Consider the following 20,768-nt stretch of genomic DNA (forward strand, 5'->3'; position numbering starts at 1 on the left):
ACTTGCACGGGGGACTTATCTTAAAAACTTCCGTCAAATGGCATTCATTTATTTCTTGCGCGCTTATCACAGACAGGACTCACAATACCTGTCGTAAACCAGAACAGGACTATTAACCTTGCTGGAGGGGTTATCACAACTGCCGGCAGGACTTTAATCCTCCGCAAACCTGCGCCTCAACCGCAGGAACCCCTTAACCCTTTATCATATATTATCAACACCTATTACCAGACTAAATTTAGGTTCAGATTCACAGAGGGAAAGCATGGTAAAAGCACTCATACTCACCCGCTGTGAATCCCACAAACTGATACCAAAATTGTTAGGTGTTATCCCCAGGGGGGGGAGTGTCAGGTCAGGCTGAAGCCGCGGGCTCACTGTACCACCTGAGGCAGATGTAGATTATCTGATAAGGATCCCTTAGAATGACTCAGACCACGCAGCAATATGATCTAAAGCCAAACATGTTTATTGAACAGTGCAAGCATATCTTATAGACTTCGGTAACAGCATATAGGGTTAAGGGGATGACACGTTATGACCGCGTTATTTTACACAGTTATACAGAGTAAAACACAGTGTGATTCTGGAAAGTTACTAGCTCATAAACAATATTCTATAGTCATAATAAACCATGCATCTGCAGAGACACCAAGGTCGCTGGACCATCTTATTGATATTATATTCTTCTGGGCGTACAGCCAGGAAGCTTCTACAAGGCCGAAGAGCTAAAGAAAGTACCATAACAAGTACATAGTTCCCACTACATAATAACCCATTATAATAAAGTCTAATCATTACAAAATGGATGCTAATCATCACAAGATGGCTGCGAGGAACAAGATGGCTGCAGTCAGGTTCACATTACCCCTAACACTCACACAAAACAACTTCTATTGTTTCTTAAAAGACATGGTTGGAGGAAAAATTTACCAAAGAGTTTGATTCCACACGCAAAGCTCACCTTTTTAGATTTCCAGATAGATTCAGTGTCCATGACTCTAACCCTAACAGAAAAGAGACGTTTGAGGTTTCAGCTTGTCTAAACCTTCAGTCTCTATAATTCCCTTCAGTGGCTATGTGCAACAGTGTATGGAAGTTTTAGGTCTCATGATTGCAGCATATGAGACCTCTACAGCTTTGCATGTTGCACCAATGGTGCAGGGCTTATACTCAGATATCACAACCGATATACTTTAACCACCAACTCAGAGAGAGTTGAGTGTTGGGATTTAACCATCACCTTATTGTTCAAGTGGCCTCCTTTGTTCGTTCTACCTAGACTGATCACAACAGATGCAAGTCTCACAGGTTGGGGAGCAGTTTGGGGGTCTCTGACAGCACAAGGAGTTTGGAATCCTCAAGAGGCGAGGTTACCAATCATTATCTTAGAACTCTGTGCTATTTTCAGAGCTTTTCAGGCCTCTATTAAATAGAGAACCGTATATTCAGTTTCAAACAGACAATGTCACAGCAGGGGCATGTCAATCATCAAGGGGGATTCACAGTCCCCTAGCAATGAAAGAAGTATATCTAATACTTTTTTGGGCGGAATCCAACTCTTGTCTAATCACTGCGATTCATATACCAGGTGTAGACAATTGGGAAGCAGATTATCTCAGCAGCTGATTCTACATCCGGGGGGAGTGGTCTCTCCATCCAGATGTGTTCTATCAGATTGTGCAGATGTGGGGTCTTTCAGACATAGATCTGATGGCCTCTCGTCTAAACAAGATACTTCCCAGATACCTCTCCAGGTCCAGGGATCCTCAGGCGTAATTGATGGATGCTCTAGCAGTTCAATAGTTTTACCAACCTAACATTTTTCCACCTCTGGTTCTTCTAAGAGTGATCTCAAAGATCATAATGGAACAATCTTATGTGTTTCTGATAGCAACAGCATGGCCTCACAGGTTCTGGTATGCGGACCTTGTCCGATTGTTCATTTGCCAACCTTGATCACTTCCTCTAAGACAAGACCTTCTGTCTCAAGGCCCATTTTTCCATCTGGATCTCAAATCTCTCAATTTGAAGGCATGGAAAATTGAATGCTTAGTACTTAGTCATAGAGGTTTCTCTAACTCTGTAATTAACACTATGATACAGGCTTGTAAGCCTATTTCAAGGAAAATCTATCACAAGGTTTGGAAAACCTATGTTTCATGGTGTGCTACTCATGATTATTCTTGACATTCGTTTAGAATTCCTAGGATTCTACAGTTCCTTCAGGATGGTTTGGATAAAGGTTTAAAGACACCAGAGGGCGCTAATGTGACTAGAAAATATACACCAAAATATAAAAAAATGTATTAAAAAACAAATAAAAAATTGATTAATTCAAATGGATAATGGCACCTCATTAAAACGAATGTCCCAGTGTAAAAGTCCACTATATAGTGTACAGTCTTATGATTTGACCAAAAAGTTCAAGATTTTCTTCACCGTCAGCAGTGGACTCTCCTTAATGGCAGACTCAGATTCCTTCTTTTCACGAATAGAAGTCAATCTGTGCAAGGTTAAACACAAACAAGATCGACCATTGTGTGTATCCACAGCCCCAATATGACCCACACAGCAGTATTCTATTTCCAGGGTACTCACACTTTTGCAGAGCACACCAGTGTGCTTGTGGAAATAGACTGGTTATCAGAGCAAACCAGCTTGCTCTCTCCGGTATGCTCTCTCCTCACAGGTGTGGATAAAGACAGACCCACTGGCTCCTCACAGCATATCAGGATAATAGAACTTCACTTAACAGCGGCTTGGTAATGAGAACTTCACTTGTCAAGGAATGGCAGACAATGATCATAAAAAACAAATCTTTAATCATTAGTAAAACCACAATCCTTACAGTACAAGTGGGTGGACAATGTGTAACAATTATATTTGCTACGCGTTTCTCGGCTCACTTGGCCGTTTCCTCAGGCATAATAAACACACACTTTTAGCCCGGCTATATAGTGCCGCTCATTACCAAACCATAACTATTCCCTCCCCCTTCCTTTACTAAGGGGTGTGTACAGGCTGTCCAATAAGTGAGTATCATTCTCAAGCCCATAAGTTGTTATATTACCACCAACTCTCACTTAATATACATATAAAATAATATATCCATAATGTCCCTACATATGCCAAACCAAATGTTAAAACAAACATACCATATTATGATTCAAAGATACATTTATTCCAATCGCTATTCCACATGCTATCACACAGCTGATCTATATTTAAAATTAGCGTGTGGTTACTCTGCCTCTATACGATTACTAGAGCAGGTGTATGTATTAGGCTTTTGTTGCAAGCATGATGGTTCAAATTGGAAACACAGAAACAGGATTGTCAACCCTAATATACCTCAACAATAAAAACATATATTCATCTCCAAAGTACAACCAGATAGACGATTAAACCGATACTTTTTATATAATTTATATGTCTGTATGAAAAAATGTATAATAAAGTTTATTAACCAACCCATAGACCAATATTCTAACTATTTAAATGTAGTCATCCAATATAAACGTTCCTATAAGCTGCTAAGCTATTGGTCTGATAATAGAGGTTATTACATCCTCAACCTATATCAAACCATTGTGTATGATTGTATCTGACAGCAATATGGATGGTAGTATATATTGCCTACTAAGAAAATAGGATATGTGCTCATATGCCATTTATAACTCAAGTTTGTTTAGTCACTTTTTATGTATATTTATGTTTATGCAGTAATGCAAGTTTTAAAAACAAAATGCACTACTACAAAATATGTGGAGAACGGACTAGTGATGAATGCTCATTTCCCTTCTGCAGTTCAGAGTTTGTTTTGGTAATGTTATATAATCATCTTCCTATAGCTCTTTTATTGAAAAGATATAAAACTGCGAATGCAAAGTGCAGTGAGACTAAACTGGAGTAAGTGATATAAAATATATGCTCATATGCCACTTCCACTTCGAGTTTGTTTCACAATTTTGTATAAATATACTTATGCGGTTATTTGAGTTTTTGAATGTATTATATTATATTATATGATCCTGTAACCCTTATTAAAAAAAATAAAATATATATATATGTATATATATATATATATATATATATATATATATAAAACACTATGAATGTGCGTTGTGCCTACTCCTAATTATTTGCGTAAAAATAATACGCTAATATGTGCTCAAAATACGAATGTTTTGTTCATAAAATTTATTATCCATATTTATATAACTGGATTTATATAATGGTCCGGTTTAAAGGTATTTGTGTACCAACTTATAATGAAATTTATATAACAATATAATTTGCCAGTACAGTGTGCACTGACTAGTGAATTTATGTGATATTAATATGTTTAGTGTACCGAATTCTAAATAACAAAATTTGTATAACTATGCGTATAATATGTATTTTGTGCAATAAAATATATACTGAGCATTCAAATACTCTTAGTGATTTAAATATATTTAAATTATTATCCCTCATATCTATCTATCCTCTGTGCCAGAGTACTAGGCTTTAATAAGAATATAATATATATGAATAAATAAAAAACTATTATAACTATTATATGTGAGTCAAGTGGATATTGATAATAACGTGGATTAATGGTCCCATTATTTTTGGGATAATTATATACTGCATCTAATCTAATGCAGATATGTACTATAAATAAAATGTATTATGTAATATCAATTAATATTATTAATGTATATATATTATGTCATACAATAATAATATATACCCAAGGTTTATTGATCACCCTATCTGAACATTTGTGAACTATATCTAACTAGATATAAAAGAACTAATCATTACCAATGCACAACACTATATTTCTTAGTATGTGCTCCTGTATTCATCTATTTAAGTGCAACATAATCCTAAAAATGATAATGTAATCTTAGACTTAACTAAATAGTGCTAAAAGTGAAAAATATATGTGTGATCTCATGAGTAGTGAATTTATTATGTATCCCCATCTCAATATACTAGATGTCCATATTAACATCCATAGAAATGTATTTAGTGTACAATGACAAAATTTATCTCTTGCTATACTCACAATCGTCTCCTAACATGACTATACACATTTGCCTGACCCATATGATATATTAGCTCTCAAAAGGCTGCAGAATCTATCACTTCATTAAGTCCCTCAGGAAACAGGGAACCAAATTTATGGATCCAATAAGTCTCTCTTTGACGCAACTTATTGAATCTGTTGTATCTGTTAGAACAAGATATTGTTTCCAAAGGTGTAATTCTAAAACTACAGGGTTCCCCATTGTGTTCTTGAATATAGTGTCTGGATACACTGTGCTTATCTGATTTCTTTCTAACATTTCTATGATGTTCACTCCATCTGATACGTATATTACGTGTAGTGCGCCCCAGGTATTGTACCCCACATTTGCAGGATAACACGTAAATAACAAATCTAGAACTGCAATTAAGATGTTCCTTAATTTGAAATACTTCCCCAGTTGTGTGAGCTTTGATACTTCTTGCACCATGATTTATAGAATGGCACATGTGGCATCTAGATTTTCCACACTTATATGTGCCCCTGTTGTTTGTTCCTATACTACTCGTGTTCCCAATGGAATGGATATCACCACCTTACTGGGGGCCAGTGATTGTGAGTAAAATTGGCCAATGCTTCTGTACTGTCTTTCTAATCATCTTATGGTTAGAATTGTATTGGGTAACAAACACAGGTTGTTCTATACCATTTGAGGGTTTGTTACTGTTATTTTTCTGTATTTTCTTTTTTTGAGGATCTAATATAATGGTAAAAAGAAATGCCAAGATACAGCGCTACACTACCCTCAGATGAGGGTTGGGTTGCTAAAGATGGTGTCCACGACTAGGAATGTGTATACATCAAGGTTAATATATAATATTGTGTTACACAAAGAATATATATAAAACCATGTACAAAAAGTACTTAAAAGGTAAAAGATTAAAAACAAAATATATATATATATATATAGGATGTGATATTAAAATGTATTAAACAAACATTTTATTAACATAAACTGACAGTAAAAAATACAGTTAAGGTAGTGTAGCGCTGTATCTTGGCATTTCTTTTTACTCTTAACTTTTGGAGTCTGGTTGGGAGACTCCGCCTATATCAGATATAGCTTGTATGGTATTATTGTGGCGCTGATAGATATACATTCATTTGATCTAATATAATGGACCTATCCATCCTACAGGCTTTAATGTACCCATTATTAATTATTTCAGAGGGATACCCTTTTTCCTTAAATCGTTCTATTAGAATTTGAGATTGTTCATGAAATTTGTCATCAGAGCTGCAATTTCTTTTAATACGACAAAGTTGACTAAATGGAATATTGTTTTTCCATTGTAAGTAGTGATTGCTGTTATAATGTAGGAAATTGTTGCAATCAACAGTTTTGAAATAAGTGCTAGTGCAAACATTATAGTCCTTATCCCAAGTCAAAGTCAAATCCAAATATTCAATAGTATCTGGTTGTACATTGGAGGTGAACTGAATGCCCATCTAATTATCATTCAAATATGAACTAAACAATTGTGCCTCTTCTACAGTCCCCTTAAAAACAAATATAAGATCATCAATGTAGCAGCCATAGAACACCACGCTGCCCCACCAGTTTGATTTATATATATATTTCTCCTCAAAATAATCCATAAATAGATTTTCAAAACTGGGGGCAAACCTGGTGCCCATGGCCGTACCCTTGATCTGAAGATAAAACTCATCTAAAAATTTAAAATAATTGTGTTTCAAAATAAAATAAATTAATTCCAACAAGTATTCCCTCTGTGTGTCAGGCATAAACACATCATCCTTCAAATAATGTTTGACCGTAAACAACCCCAGTTCATGGGTTATATTTGAATAAAGGGCACTGACATCTGCAATAACCCAAATTACATCTTTCTGAACATATCTTTGCAGGTAACTATCTATATATTCCGACAGTTTATCGGTCAAACTATTAATGCCTGCAATAATCGGTCTCCCTGGAGGCCATACAGGATCTTTATGCACCTTTGGAAGGTGGTAGTAGTAGGGGACTGAAGGGTGAATGGGAGTAAGATATCTCCTCTCCTTTGAATTTAAAATCCCCTCACTACTACCAAATTCCAAAATTTGCACAAGTTTTTTCAAAAACACCTTTGTTGGATCTGTGTCTAATTTCCTATAGTACTCACTATTGTAAATGATTTTTTGTGCTTCACTGACATAGTCGGTATAGTCTTGGAGGACTATACCGCCCCCCTTATGACCAAAGAGGGGTTATGGGCTAGCGATTTGAGGGCTCTTTCTTCATTAGGCCAAAGTTTTTTATAGCCTTTGGGATATTTAGGTATTTTGCCCAAGTCCTCCATAACTAACTGCTGAAATAAATCTATATATGTAACATCATCCTTAGGGGGATTGAAATTGGAAGGAGGTGCCAGAGAGGTATGAATGAATCCCTCAAATAATTCTTCTATTAACAACTCAGGTTCTACATATAGCGTTTGTGTACGACTATCCATAGTATCAGTAAGAATCGGAGTACCCATAATATCTTTCTTCTTAAGTGTCTTAAGAGCAAAGTACCTTTGTAAGGCTAGTTTCCTGGTGTATTTATTTATATCCACAAACAAATCGAATAATTTATGTGGATTTGGGGTACAGAAAGATAAGCCTCTCCCCAGTACTCTAATTTGATCATCAGATAATACATGGGATGATAAATTAAATATTCCCTTTTTTAGTTTCTGTAATTGCTCTTTTTTTGTGGAGTGCCCTCTCCCTCGTCTTCCCCGTTTGGAAAAGGTCTTTTCTTTTTTTGTTGTTGTTGCTGATGTGTTGTATTTGGGGGGCCTATATTCCTTCACCACAAGGGGGCCAGATTGCGTACCCCTAAAAAAACAGAATTTATGTTTACCTGATAAATTTCTTTCTCCTACGGTGTATCCGGTCCACGGCTTCATCCTTACTTGTGGGATATTCTCAATCCCTACAGGAAGTGGCAAAGAGAGCACACAGCAGAGCTGTCCATACAGCTCCCCTCAGGCTCCGCCCCCCCAGTCATTCCACCGACGGTTAGGAGAAAAAGGAGAACCATAGGGTGCAGTGGTGACTGTAGTTTACAAAATAAATTTAAACCTGACCAAAATGCCAGGGCGGGCCGTGGACCGGATACACCGTAGGAGAAAGAAATTTATCAGGTAAACATAAATTCTGTTTTCTCCTACATTGGTGTATCCGGTCCACGGCTTCATCCTTACTTGTGGGAACCAATACCAAAGCTTTAGGACACGGATGAAGGGAGGGAACAAGTCAGGTAACCTAAACGGAAGGCACCACTGCTTGCAAAACCTTTCTCCCAAAAATAGCCTCCGAAGAAGCAAAAGTATTGAATTTGTAAAATTTGGCAAACGTATGCAGTGAAGACCAAGTCGCTGCCTTACAAATCTGTTCAACAGAAGCCTCATTCTTGAAAGCCCATGTGGAAGCCACAGCTCTAGTAGAGTGAGCTGTAATTCGTTCAGGAGGCTGCCTTCCAGCAGTCTCATAAGCCAACCGGATGATGCTTTTCAGCCACATCAAGATTGTGTAACAGACGTTCCTTGTTAGAAACTGGATTAGGACACAGAGAAGGAACAACTATTTCCTGGTTGATATTCTTATTGGAAACCACTTTTGGAAGAAAACCAGGTTTGGTACGTAAAACGACCTTAATCTGTATGAAACACTGCAAAGCAGACAATTCAGAAACTCTTCTAGCAGAAGAAATAGCTATTAAAAACAAAACTTTCCAAGATAGTAACTTAATATCTATGGAATGTAGAGGTTCAAACGGAACCCCTTGAAGAACTGAAAAAACTAAATTTAGACTCCATGGAGGAGCCACAGGTCTGTAGACAGGCTTGATTCTGACTAAAGCCTGTACAAACGCCTGAATATCTGGCATGGCTGCCAGACGCTTGTGTAACAAAACAGACAGAGCAGATATCTATCCCTTTAAAGAACTAGTTGACAGACCTTTCTCCAATCCTTCTTGGAGAAAAGATAGTATCCTTGGAATCCTAATCTTACTCCATGAGTAACCCTTGGATTCGCACCAGCAAAGATATTTCCGCCATATCTTATGGTAAATTTTCCTGGTGACAGGCTTTCTAGCCTGGATCAGAGTATCTATAACTGATTCCGAAAACCCACGCTTAGCTAGAATCAAGCGTTCAATCTCCAAGCAGTCAGTTGCAGAGAAACTAGGTTTGGATGTTCGAATGGACCTTGAATTAGAAGGTCCTGCCTCAAAGGCAGCTTCCATGGTGGAACAGATGACATATTCACCAGGTCTGCATACCAAGTCCTGCGTGGCCACGCAGAAGCTATCAGAATTACCGAAGCCTTCTCCTGTTTGATCCTGGCTACTAGCCGGGGGAGAAGGGGAAACGGTGGAAAGACATAAGCTAGATTGAACGACCAAGGCGCTACTAAGGCATCTACCAATGTCGCCTTGGGATCCCTGGACCTGGACCCGTAACGTGTAACTTTGGAGTTCTGACATGACGCCATCAGATCCAGATCTGGAATGCCCCATAGCTGGGTCAGCTGAGCAAAAACCTCCGGGTGGAGTTCCCACTCCCCCGGATGGAAAGTCTGACGACTCAGATAATCCGCTTCCCAGTTGTCCACTCCTGGGATGTGAATTGCTGATAGATGGCAGGAGTGATCCTCTGCCCATTTGATGATCTTGGATACCTCCCTCATCGCCAGGGAACTCTTTGTTCCCCCCTGATGATTGATGTACGCTACAGTCGTCATGTTGTCTGCCTGAAATCTGATGAATTTGGCCTCTGCTAGTTGAGGCCATGCCTGGAGCGCATTGAATATCGCTCTCAATTCCAAAATGTTTATTGGGAGAAGAGATTCTTCCCGAGACCATAGACCCTGAGCCTGAGCCTTCAGGGACTTCCAGACCGCGCCCCAGCCTAAGAGGCTGGCGTCGGTCGTGACAATAATCCACTCCGGTCTTCGGAAACTCATTCCCTGAGACAGGTGATCCTGAGACAACCACCAGAGGAGTGAGTCTGGTTTGCTGGTCCATCTGAATCTGGGGAGACAAATCTGCATAATCCCCATTCCATTCTTTGAGCATGCACAGTTGCAATGGTCTTAAATGAATTCAAGCAAAAGGAACCACGTCCATTGCCGCAACCATTAGTCCTATTACCCCCATGCACTGAGCTATGGAGGGTTGAGGAATGGATTGAAGAACTCGACAAGTGTTCAAAAGTTTTAATTTCCTGACCTCTGTCAGAAAGATTTTCATTTCTACCGAGTCTATTATTGTTCCCAGGAAGGGAACCCTTGTGAACGGGGACAGAGAACTTTTTTCTATGTTCACCTTCCACCCGTGAGACCTTAGAAAGGCTAGAACAATGTCCGTATGAGCCCTTGCTTTGTGAAAGGACGACACCTGTATTAAAATGTCGTCTAGGTAAGTTGCTATTGCAATGCCCCTTGGCCTTAGCACCGCTAGAAGGGACCCTAGCACCTTTGTCAAAATACTGGGAGCAGTGGCCAATCCGAAGGGAAGAACCACGAACTGGTAATGCTTGTCCAGAAAGGCGAACCTCAGAAACTGATGGTGATCTTTGTGGATAAGAATATGCAGGTACGCATCCTTTAAGACCACGGTAGTCATATATTGACCCTCCTGGATCATTGGTAAAATTGTCCGAATGGTTTCCATTTTGAATGATGGAACTGAGGAATTTGTTTAGGATCTTTAAATTCAGATTTGGCCTTAAAGTTCCTTCCTTTTTGGAACTACAAACAGGTTTGAGTAAAATCCCAGTCCTTGTTCTGCTGTTGGAACTGGGTTTATCACTCCCATTTTTAAAAGGTCTTCTACGCAATGTAAGAATGCCTGTCTCTTTATCTGGTCTAAAGATAAGCGAGACATGTGGAAACTTCCCCTTGGAGGAAGGTCCTTGAATTCTAGAAGATACCCCTGAGAGACAATTTCTAGTGCCCAGGGGTCCGGAACATCTCTTGCCCAGGCCTGAGCAAAGAGAGAAAGTCTGCCCCCTACTAGATCCGGTCCCGGATCGGGGGCTACCCCTTCATGCTGTCTTGGTAGCAGCAGCAGGCTTTTTGGCCTGTTTACCCTTGTTCCAGCCTTGCAATGGTTTCCATGCTGGTTTGGGCTGGGGTGCGTTACCCTCTTGCCTAGTGGCTGTAGAGGTAGAAGCCGGTCCGTTCCTGAAATTGCGAAAGGAACGAAAATTAGACTTATCTTTAGCTTTGAAAGGTCTATCCTGTGGAAGGGCATGGCCCTTTCCCCCAGTGATATCTGAAATAATTTCTTTCAACTCTGGCCTGAATAGGGTCTTACCCTTGAAAGGATTATTAAGCAATTTTGTTTTGGACGACACATCCGCCGACCACGATTTTAGCCAAAGCGACCTACGCGCCACTATTGCGAAACCAGAATTTTTCGCCGCTAATTTAGCTAACTGAAAAGCGCCATCTGTAATGAAAGAATTAGCCAACTTCAGGGCGTGAATTCTATCCATGACTTCATCATAAGAAGTCTCCTTCTGGAGCGAGTTTTCTAATTCCTCAAATCAAAAAGCAGCTGCAGTGGTTACAGGAATAATGCAAGAAATTGGTTGAAGAAGAAAACTTTGCTGAACAAAAATTTTCTTAAGTAAACCTTCTAATTTTTTATCCATAGGATCTTTGAAAGCGCAACTGTCTTCTATTGGTATAGTTGTGCGCTTAGCTAGCGTTGAAACTGCCCCCGCTACCTTAGGGACCGTCTGCCACACGTCCCTTCTGGGGTCAACAATGGGGAACATTTTCTTAAATATAGGAGGGGGAACAAAAGGTACACCTGGCTTCCCCCACTCCTTATTCACTATATCAGCCACCCTCTTTGGTATCGGAAACGCATCAGTGTGTACTGGGACCTCTAAGAATTTATCCATTTTACACAATTTTTCTGGGACCACCAAAGGGTCACAATCATCAAGAGTAGCTAGGACCTCCTTAAGTAGAGCGCGGAGGTGTTCAAGCTTAAATTTAAATGCTATGGTATCAGGCTCTGCCTGCTGAGAAACTTTTCCTGTGTCAGAAATTTCTCCCTCAGACAGGCCCTCCCTCACCGCCAAGTCAGATTGATGTGAGGGCACTACAGATAAATTATCCTCTGCGTCTGCTTGCTCATTTTCTGTATTTAAAACTGAGCAATCACGCTTCCTAGGAAAAGCTGGAAGTTTGGATAAAAATGCTGCGAGAGAATTATCCATTACTGCTGCTAACTGTTGCATAGTAATAGCAATTGGCGCGCTAGATGTACTGGGCATCGCTTGCGCGGGCATAGCTGGTGTTGACACAGAAGGAGAGGATAGTGAGCTATCCTCACTACCTTCAGCTAAAGAATCATCTTGGGCTATATCTTTAAGTGTGATTGTACGGTCCTTAAGCTGTTTGGACGCTATGGCACACTTCACACATAAATTTAATGGGGAACCACCTTGGCCTTTGAACATACAGAACATAGGTTATCTGAAGGGTCAGACCTGTTTGACAGACTTAAACAGATCTTCAATGCAATAAAAATTATTTTTGACAAAAACGTTACTGTGTCTTTAAATAATAAAAGTGCACACTTTATTACTAAAACATCAAAAAACCCATCAAATAAACATCCGATTTTAATGAAATTTTCACCACAGTGTCTTAATGCTTTGAAATGATTGCACACAAATTTTCAGACTAATTAACCCCTTAATGCCCAAACCGGAGCTAATAACAGCAATTAAACTGTTAAAAACACTACAGTACTATGCCACAGCTTTCCACTGTGGCCTTTACCTTCCTTAGGGATTATAGTAGGAAATAAGCCTCTCTGGAGTCTTTCCTGATGCCTCTGGACTCCCCACGTGAAGCTGCATGAACTGCCTAAGCAAAACAACTGTGCAATTGAGGCCTGAAAATGAGGCCTCCTCCCTCTTCATTCCAGAGTGGAGGAGCCTTTCTGACTAGAATAGGTGTCCAAATAAGTGCCAGGTACAAATTAAACCCCAAAAGTGTTTTAAAGTCTGAAAAAACACCTTAATTATAGTGAAAAACATGCTAAAAAGCAATCGATTTAGCCCACAATAGTGTCAACCAGCATAGAGCCCTTAATATAAGCCATAATTTTATACAGAGTCTAAGAAAAATGGCTTACCTATCCCAGAGGGGATTGCTGACAGTCTTCTAGCATTACTAGGTCTTGTTAGAAAAATGACTGATCATACCTGAAGCAGTTAAGCCTGCAAACTGTTCCCCCCAACTGAAGTTCTCTGGTTTCAACAGTCCTGCGTGGGAACAGCAATGGATTTTAGTTACTGGTGTTAAAATCATATTCCTCTCGGCAGAAATCTTCATCACTTTCTGCTGCAGAGTAAATAGTACAAGCCGGCACTATTTTAAAATTAACAAACTCTTGATAGAAGAATAAAAAACTACAACTAAACACCACATACTCTTTACCACCCCCGTGGAGATGCTACTAGTTAGAGCGGCAAAGAGAATGACTGGGGGCGGAGCCTGAGGGGAGCTGTATGGACAGCTCTGCTGTGTGCTCTCTTTGCCACTTCCTGTAGGCATTGAGAATATCCCACAAGTAAGGATGAAGGCGTGGACCGGATACACCAATGTAGGAGAAATCAGCATTAGATGTGGAAGGTGTTTCTGTTCTCTGTTGATTACTATTTCCCATAGTGTTCTTATCTTGTGGGATATTAGAATTAGATCTCCCAAAGTTCTCTCTATTTGTGTTATCCTGAAGAGACTCAAACCTATTATGTAGTGGTATATAATTAGGATTAGGATACTCCTGATTGTCATGCAAGTGTGGCTTATAAGTATGATGTTGATGAGTATATTGATATTGATTATTCTTCCTATAGTGCCCATTGTGTGAATTTCTATTATGGTGATCCTCTTTTGACCCATAGTAACTGTTGTTGTTGTGTCGGTGTATTTACATAGGAATTGGGGGATGAGTTTCTATTTTTGTTCTGATTTTTATTCCTATTGTGCTGTACCAGCGTCCACCCATTGCTACTTTCTCTCTTCTCAGGTGCTTTTTTATTATAGGAATATACTATGCCTTCAGCATAGTCCTCCTCATCCCTCTTAAATTTATACACTGGGACATTCGTTTTAATGAGGTGCCATTATCCATTTGAATTAATTTTTTATTTGTTTTTTAATACATTTTTTATATTTTGGTGTATATTTTCTAGTCACATTAGCGCCCTCTGGTGTCTTTTAGGAGTCTGATTTACATTACTTTTTTAGTATATGTTCTGAGAGGTGCAGCTTTAGCTTTTTATATATGTGGTTGGTTTTATATTTCCGAACTCTGTGTCATATAGATAGTGTTTTAATTAAGAACACACTATAATTGTCAAAGGTTCTCCATTTGAATTTGTTTGGAGCTTATATCAACAAGGGCTCCATAACCAAGAATACATCCTTCAAGTTGCACTTTAGCGCCCTCTAGTGATTATATATCACATATATTCTTTTGGATAAAGGTTTGTCTGCCAATACTTTGAAAGGACAAATCTTTGCTCTTTCTGTTTTATTTCACAGAAAGATTGATAATCTTCCTGATGTTCACTGTTTTATACAGGCCTTGACTCGTATCAAACCTGTTAATCTATCTCTCCTCCTTAGAGTCTAAATTTGGTATTAACCCCTTAAGGACACGGCCATTTTTCAATTTCTTTCCCTGAAGGACCAGGGCTTTTTTTAAATTTCTGCAGTGTTTGTGTTTAGCTGTAATTTTCCTCTTACTCATTTACTGTACCCACACATATTATATACCGTTTTTCTCGCCATTAAATGTACTTTCCAAAGATACCATTGTTTTTATCATATCTTATCATTTACTTTTAAAAAATGATAAAATATGAGGAAAAAATGGAAAAAAACACACTTTTTCTAACTTTGACCCCCACAATCTGTTACACATCTACAACCACCAAAAAACACCCATGCTAAATAGTTTCTAAATTTTGTCCTGAGTTTAGAAATACCCAATGTTTACATGTTCTTTGCTTTTTTTGCAAGTTATAGGGCCATAAATACAAGTAGCACTTTGCTATTTCCAAACCACTTTTTTTTCAAAATTAGCGCTAGTTACATTGGAACACTGATATCTTTCAGGAATCCCTGAATATCCCTTTACATGTATATATTTTTTTTTAGAAATATATATTTTTTCCCAAATATTTTCACAAACTTTAGGTTCCTCACTGAAATTATTTACAAACAACTTGTGCAATTATGGCATAAATGGTTGTAAATGCTTCTCTGGGATCCCCTTTGTTCAGAAATAGCAGACATATATGACTTTGGCGTTGCTTTTTGGTAATTAGAAGGCCGCTAAATGCCACTGCGCATCACACGTGTATTATGCCCAGCAGTGAAGGGGTTAATTAGGTCATTTGTAGGGAGCGTGCAGGGTTAATTTTAGCTTTAGCGTAGAGATCAGCCTCCCACCTGACACATCCCACCCCCTGATCCCTCCCAAACAGCTCCCTTCCCTCCCCCACCCCACAATTGCCCCCGCCATCTTAAGTACTGGCAGAAAGTCTGCCAGTACTAAAATAAAAGGTGTATTTAAAAAATAAAAAAAAAATTGTATAGCATATTTACATATGCAGCTGTGTAGGATCCCCCCTTAGCCCCCAACCTCCCTGATCCCCCCCAAACAGCTCTCTACCCTCCACCTCTAACTTACTGGGAGCCATCTTGGGTACTGGCAGCTGTCTGCCAGTACCCAGTTTGCAAATAAAAATGTATTTTTTTTTAATTTTTTTTATTTATTTTCCTTTTTTCTGTAGTGTAGTGTAGCTCCCCCCCCCCCCACCCGCTCCCAGATCCCTTAGATTAACTTTTATTAGGGATTTTATCCCCCCCTTACTGCCACTTCTGTACAATGTCTTTTTCCGTAGTGAAGCGGTTCCCACCCGCTCCCTCCCCGTGCACGTGCCCGCCCGCCGCCCCCCGTGCACGCGCGCGCTCCGGTGCGCACTCCCGACAACCCCGCCCGCGATCCCGCCCTCCTCTCTCTTCAGCCTTTCATCGATGGCCGCCCACCCGCCTCCCACGTCAGCTCCCACCCACCAACGATTGCGGCCATCGATGCCGGTGCAGAGAGGGCCACAGAGTGGCTCTCTCTGCATCGGATGGGGGAAAAATGTTATTGCAGGATGCCTCGATATCGAGGCATCACTGCAATAACTGTAAAGCGGCTGGAAGCGATCAGGATCGCTTCCAGCCGCTTTAATCCCCAAAGTCGTACAGGGTACGTCGCTGGTCTTTAAAGACCAGGTTGTGTGCGAAGTACCCTGTACGACTCGTGTCGTTAAGGGGTTAAAGACTTTGCAGGCTCCTCCTTTTGAGCCTATGCATTCTTTGGACATTAACTACTTTCTTGGAAAGTATTATTTATCTTAGCGATCTCTTCTGCTAAAAGAAGATTTTCTGAATTGTGTGCTCTCTCTTGCGAGTCTCCTTTTCCATCAAGATAAAGCTTTTTTGCGGACTTTGTTTAAATTTTGTCTAAAGTTGTGAATTCTAACATTAATAGGGAAATTGTTCCTTCCTTGTGTCATAATCCTAAGAATACATTCTTTGGATATGGTAAGGGCTTTGAAATATGATGTTAAGGGTACTAAAGATTTCAGAAAGACTTCTAGTCTATTTGTTATTTTTTCTGGTTCCAGAAAAGGTGAGAAAGCCTCTGCCATTTCTTTGGCATCTTGGTTGAAACTTCTGATTCACAAAGCTTATTTGGAGGCGAGGCAGTCTCTGCCTCAGAAAATAACAGCTCATTCTACAAGATCAGTTGCCACATCTTGGGCTTTCAAGAATGAAGCTTTAATTGATCAAATCTGCAAAGCAGCCACACTGTTTTACCTTTACTAAATTTTACCAATTTTGACGTTTATGCTTCTTCAGAAGCAGCTTTTGGTAGAAAGGTTCTTCAGGTAGCTATCTCAGTTTGATTCTAGTGCCTATGATTTAAGTTTCTTTCATGTAATTAGCAAGAGTCCATGAGCTAGTGACGTATGGGATATACATTCCTACCAGGAGGGGCAAAGTTTCCCAAACCTTAAAATGCCTATAAATACACCCCTCACCACACCCACAATTCAGTTTTACAAACTTTGCCTCCTATGGAGGTGGTGAAGTAAGTTTGTGCTAGATTCTACGTTGATATGCGCTCCGCAGCAAGTTGGGGCCCGGTTTTCCTCTCAGCGTGCAGTGAATGTCAGAGGGATGTGAGGAGAGTATTGCCTATTTGAATTCAATGATCTCCTTCTACGGGGTCTATTTCATAGGTTCTCTGTTATCGGTCGTGGAGATTCATCTCTTACCTCCCTTTTCAGATCGACGATATACTCTTATATATATACCATTACCTCTGCTGATTTTCGTTTCAGTACTGGTTTGGCTTTCTACAAACATGTAGATGAGTGTCCTGGGGTAAGTAAGTCTTATTTTCTGTGACACTCTCAAGCTATGGTTGGGCACTTTTTTATAAAGTTCTAAATATATGTATTCAAACATTTATTTGCCTTGACTCAGGATGTTCAACATTCCTTTTTTTCAGACAGTCAGTTTCATATTTGGGATAATGCATTTGAATCAATCATTTTTTCTTACCTTAAAAAATTTGACTTTTTCCCTGTGGGCTGTTAGGCTCGCGGGGGCTGAAAATGCTTCATTTTATTGCGTCATTCTTGGCGCTGACTTTTTTGGCGCAAAAAATCTTTTCTGTTTCCGGCGTCATACGTGTCGCCGGAAGTTGCGTCATTTTTTTGACGTTCTTTTGCGCCAAAAATGTCGGCATTCCGGATGTGGCGTCATTTTTGGCGCCAAAAGCATTTAGGCGCCAAATAATGTGGGCGTCTTATTTGGCGCTAAAAAAATATGGGCGTCGCTTTTGTCTCCACATTATTTAAGTCTCATTATTTATTGCTTCTGGTTGCTAGAAGCTTGTTCACTGGCATTTTTTCCCATTCCTGAAACTGTAATTTAAGGAATTTGATCAATTTTGCTTTATATGTTGTTTTTTCTATTACATATTGCAAGATGTTCCACGTTGCAACTGAGTCAGAAGATACTTCAGGAAAATCACTGCCCGGTGCTGGAGCTACCAAGCTAAGTGTATCTGCTATAAATTTTTGGTATCTGTTTCTCCAGCTGTTGTTTGTATTGCATGTCATGACAAACTTATTAATGCAGATAAAATTTCCTTTAGTACTGTTACATTACCTGTTGCTGTTCCGTCAACATCTAATTTTCAGAGTGTTCCTGATAAACATAAGAGATTTTATTTTTTTAAATCCATTAAGAAGGCTATGTCTGTTATTTCTCCTTCTAGTTTACATAAAAGTCTTTTAAAACTTCTCTTTTTTCAGATGAATTTTTAAATGAACATCATCATTCTGATACTGATAATGGTTCTTCTGGTTCAGAGGTTTCTGTCTCAGAGGTTGATGCTAATAAATCTTTGTATTTGTTCAAGATGGAATTTATTCGTTCTTTATTTAAAGAAGTATTAATTGCATTAGAAATAGAGGATTCTGGTCCTCTTGATACTAAATCTAAACGTTTAAATAAGGTTTTTAAATCTCCTGTAGTTATTCCAGAAGTGTTTAATCTCCCTGATGCTATTTCTGAAGTAATTTCCAGGGAATGGAATAATTTGGGTAATTCTTTTACTCCTTCTAAACGTTTAAGCAATTATATCCTGTGCCATCTGACAGATTAGAGTTTTTTGGGACAAAATCCCTAAGGTTTTGGGGCTGTCTCTACTCCTGCTAAATGTACTACTATTCCTACGGCAGATAGTACTTCATTTAAGGATCCTTTAGATAGGAAAATTGTATCCTTTCTAAGAAAAGCTTACTTATGTTCAGGTAATCTTCTTAGACCTGCTATATTTTTAGCGGATGTTGCTGCAGCTTCAACTTTTTGGTTAGAAGCTTTAGCGCAACAAGTAACAGATCATAATTTTATAGCATTATTATTATTCTATAACATGCTAATAATTTTATTGGTGATACCATCTTTTGATATCATTAGAGTTGATGTCAGGTATATGTCTCTAGCGATTTTAGCTAGAAAAGCTTTATGGATTAAACTTGGAAGTCAACTTTGCTTTCCCTTTCTTTCCAGGGTAATAAATTATTATCTCAACTGTTTCTGGAAGGAAGGGAACTTTTTTACCAAAGGATAAAAAATCTAAGGTAAATTTAGGTCTAATAATCATTTTCGTTCCTTTCCTCACAAGGAACAAAAGCCTGATCCTTCATCCTCAGGAGCGGTATTAGTTTGGAAACTATTTCCAGTTTGGAATATATCCAAGCCTTATAGAAACCTATAGCCAGCTCCTAAGTACCCATGAAGGTGCGGCCCTTATTCCAGCTCAGCTGGTATGGGGCAGATTACGTTTTCTTCAAAGAAATTTGGATCAATTCCGTTCTCAATCTCTGGTTTCAGAACATTGTTTCAGAAAGGTACAGAATTGGCTTCAAGTTAAGGCCTCCTGAAAAGAGATTTTTTTCTTTCCCGTGTCCCAGTTAACACAGCAAAGGCTCAGCATTTCTGAAATGTGTTTCAGATCTAGAGTTGACTGGAGTAATTATGCCAGTTCCAGTTCTGGAACAGGGGCTGGGGTTTTATTTTATCTCTTCATTGTACCAAAGAAGGTCAATTCCTTCAGACCAGTTCCGGATCTATCAATATTGAATCGTTATGTAAGGATACCAACATTCAAGATGGTTACTGTAGGACTATCCTGCCTTTTGTTTAGCAAGGGCATTATATGTCTACAATAGATTTACAGGATGTGTATCTGCATATTCCGATTCATTAAGATCACTTTTAGTGTCTGAGATTCTCTTTTTTGACAAGCATTACCAGTTTTGTGGCTCTACCGTTTGGCCTAGCCTCAGTTCCAAGAATTTTTTTCAAAGGTTCTCGGTGCCCTTCTTTCTGTAATCAGAGAACAGGGTTTTGGTATTTCCTTATTTGGACGATATCTTGGTACTTGCTCAGTCTTCTCATTTTCGAAGAATCTCATACGAATCGACTTGTGTTGTTTCTTCAAGTTCATGGTTGGAGGATCAATTTACCAATCAGTTCATTGATTCCTCAGACAAGGGTAACCTTTTTAGGTTTCTAGATAGATTCAGTGTCTATGACTCTGTCCTTGTCAGACAAGAGAAGTTTAACATTGATATCAGCTTGTCAAAACCTTCAGTCACAATCATTCCCTTTGGTAGCCTTATGCATGGAAATTTTAGGTCTTAGGACTGCCGCATCAGATGCGATCTCCTTTGCTCGTTTTCACATGCGACCTCTTCAGCTCTGTATGCTGAACCAATGGTGCAGGGATTACTCAAAGATATCTCAATTAATATCTTTAAACCGATTATACAACACTCTCTGACATGGTGGACAGATCACCATCGTTTAGTTCAGGGGGCTTCTTTGTTCTTCCGACCTGGACTATAATCTCAACAGATGCAAGTCTTACAGGTTGGGGAGCTGTGTGGGGGTATCTGACGGCACAAGGGGTTTGGGAATCTCAGGAGGTGAGATTTCCGATCAATATTTTGGAACTCCGTGCAATTTTCAGAGCTCTTCAGTCTTGGCCTCTTCTGAAGAGAGAGTTGTTCATTTGTTTTCA

Source organism: Bombina bombina, chromosome 2 (genome assembly GCF_027579735.1).
Source record: "Bombina bombina isolate aBomBom1 chromosome 2, aBomBom1.pri, whole genome shotgun sequence".
NCBI classification, from domain to species: Eukaryota; Metazoa; Chordata; class Amphibia; order Anura; family Bombinatoridae; genus Bombina; species Bombina bombina.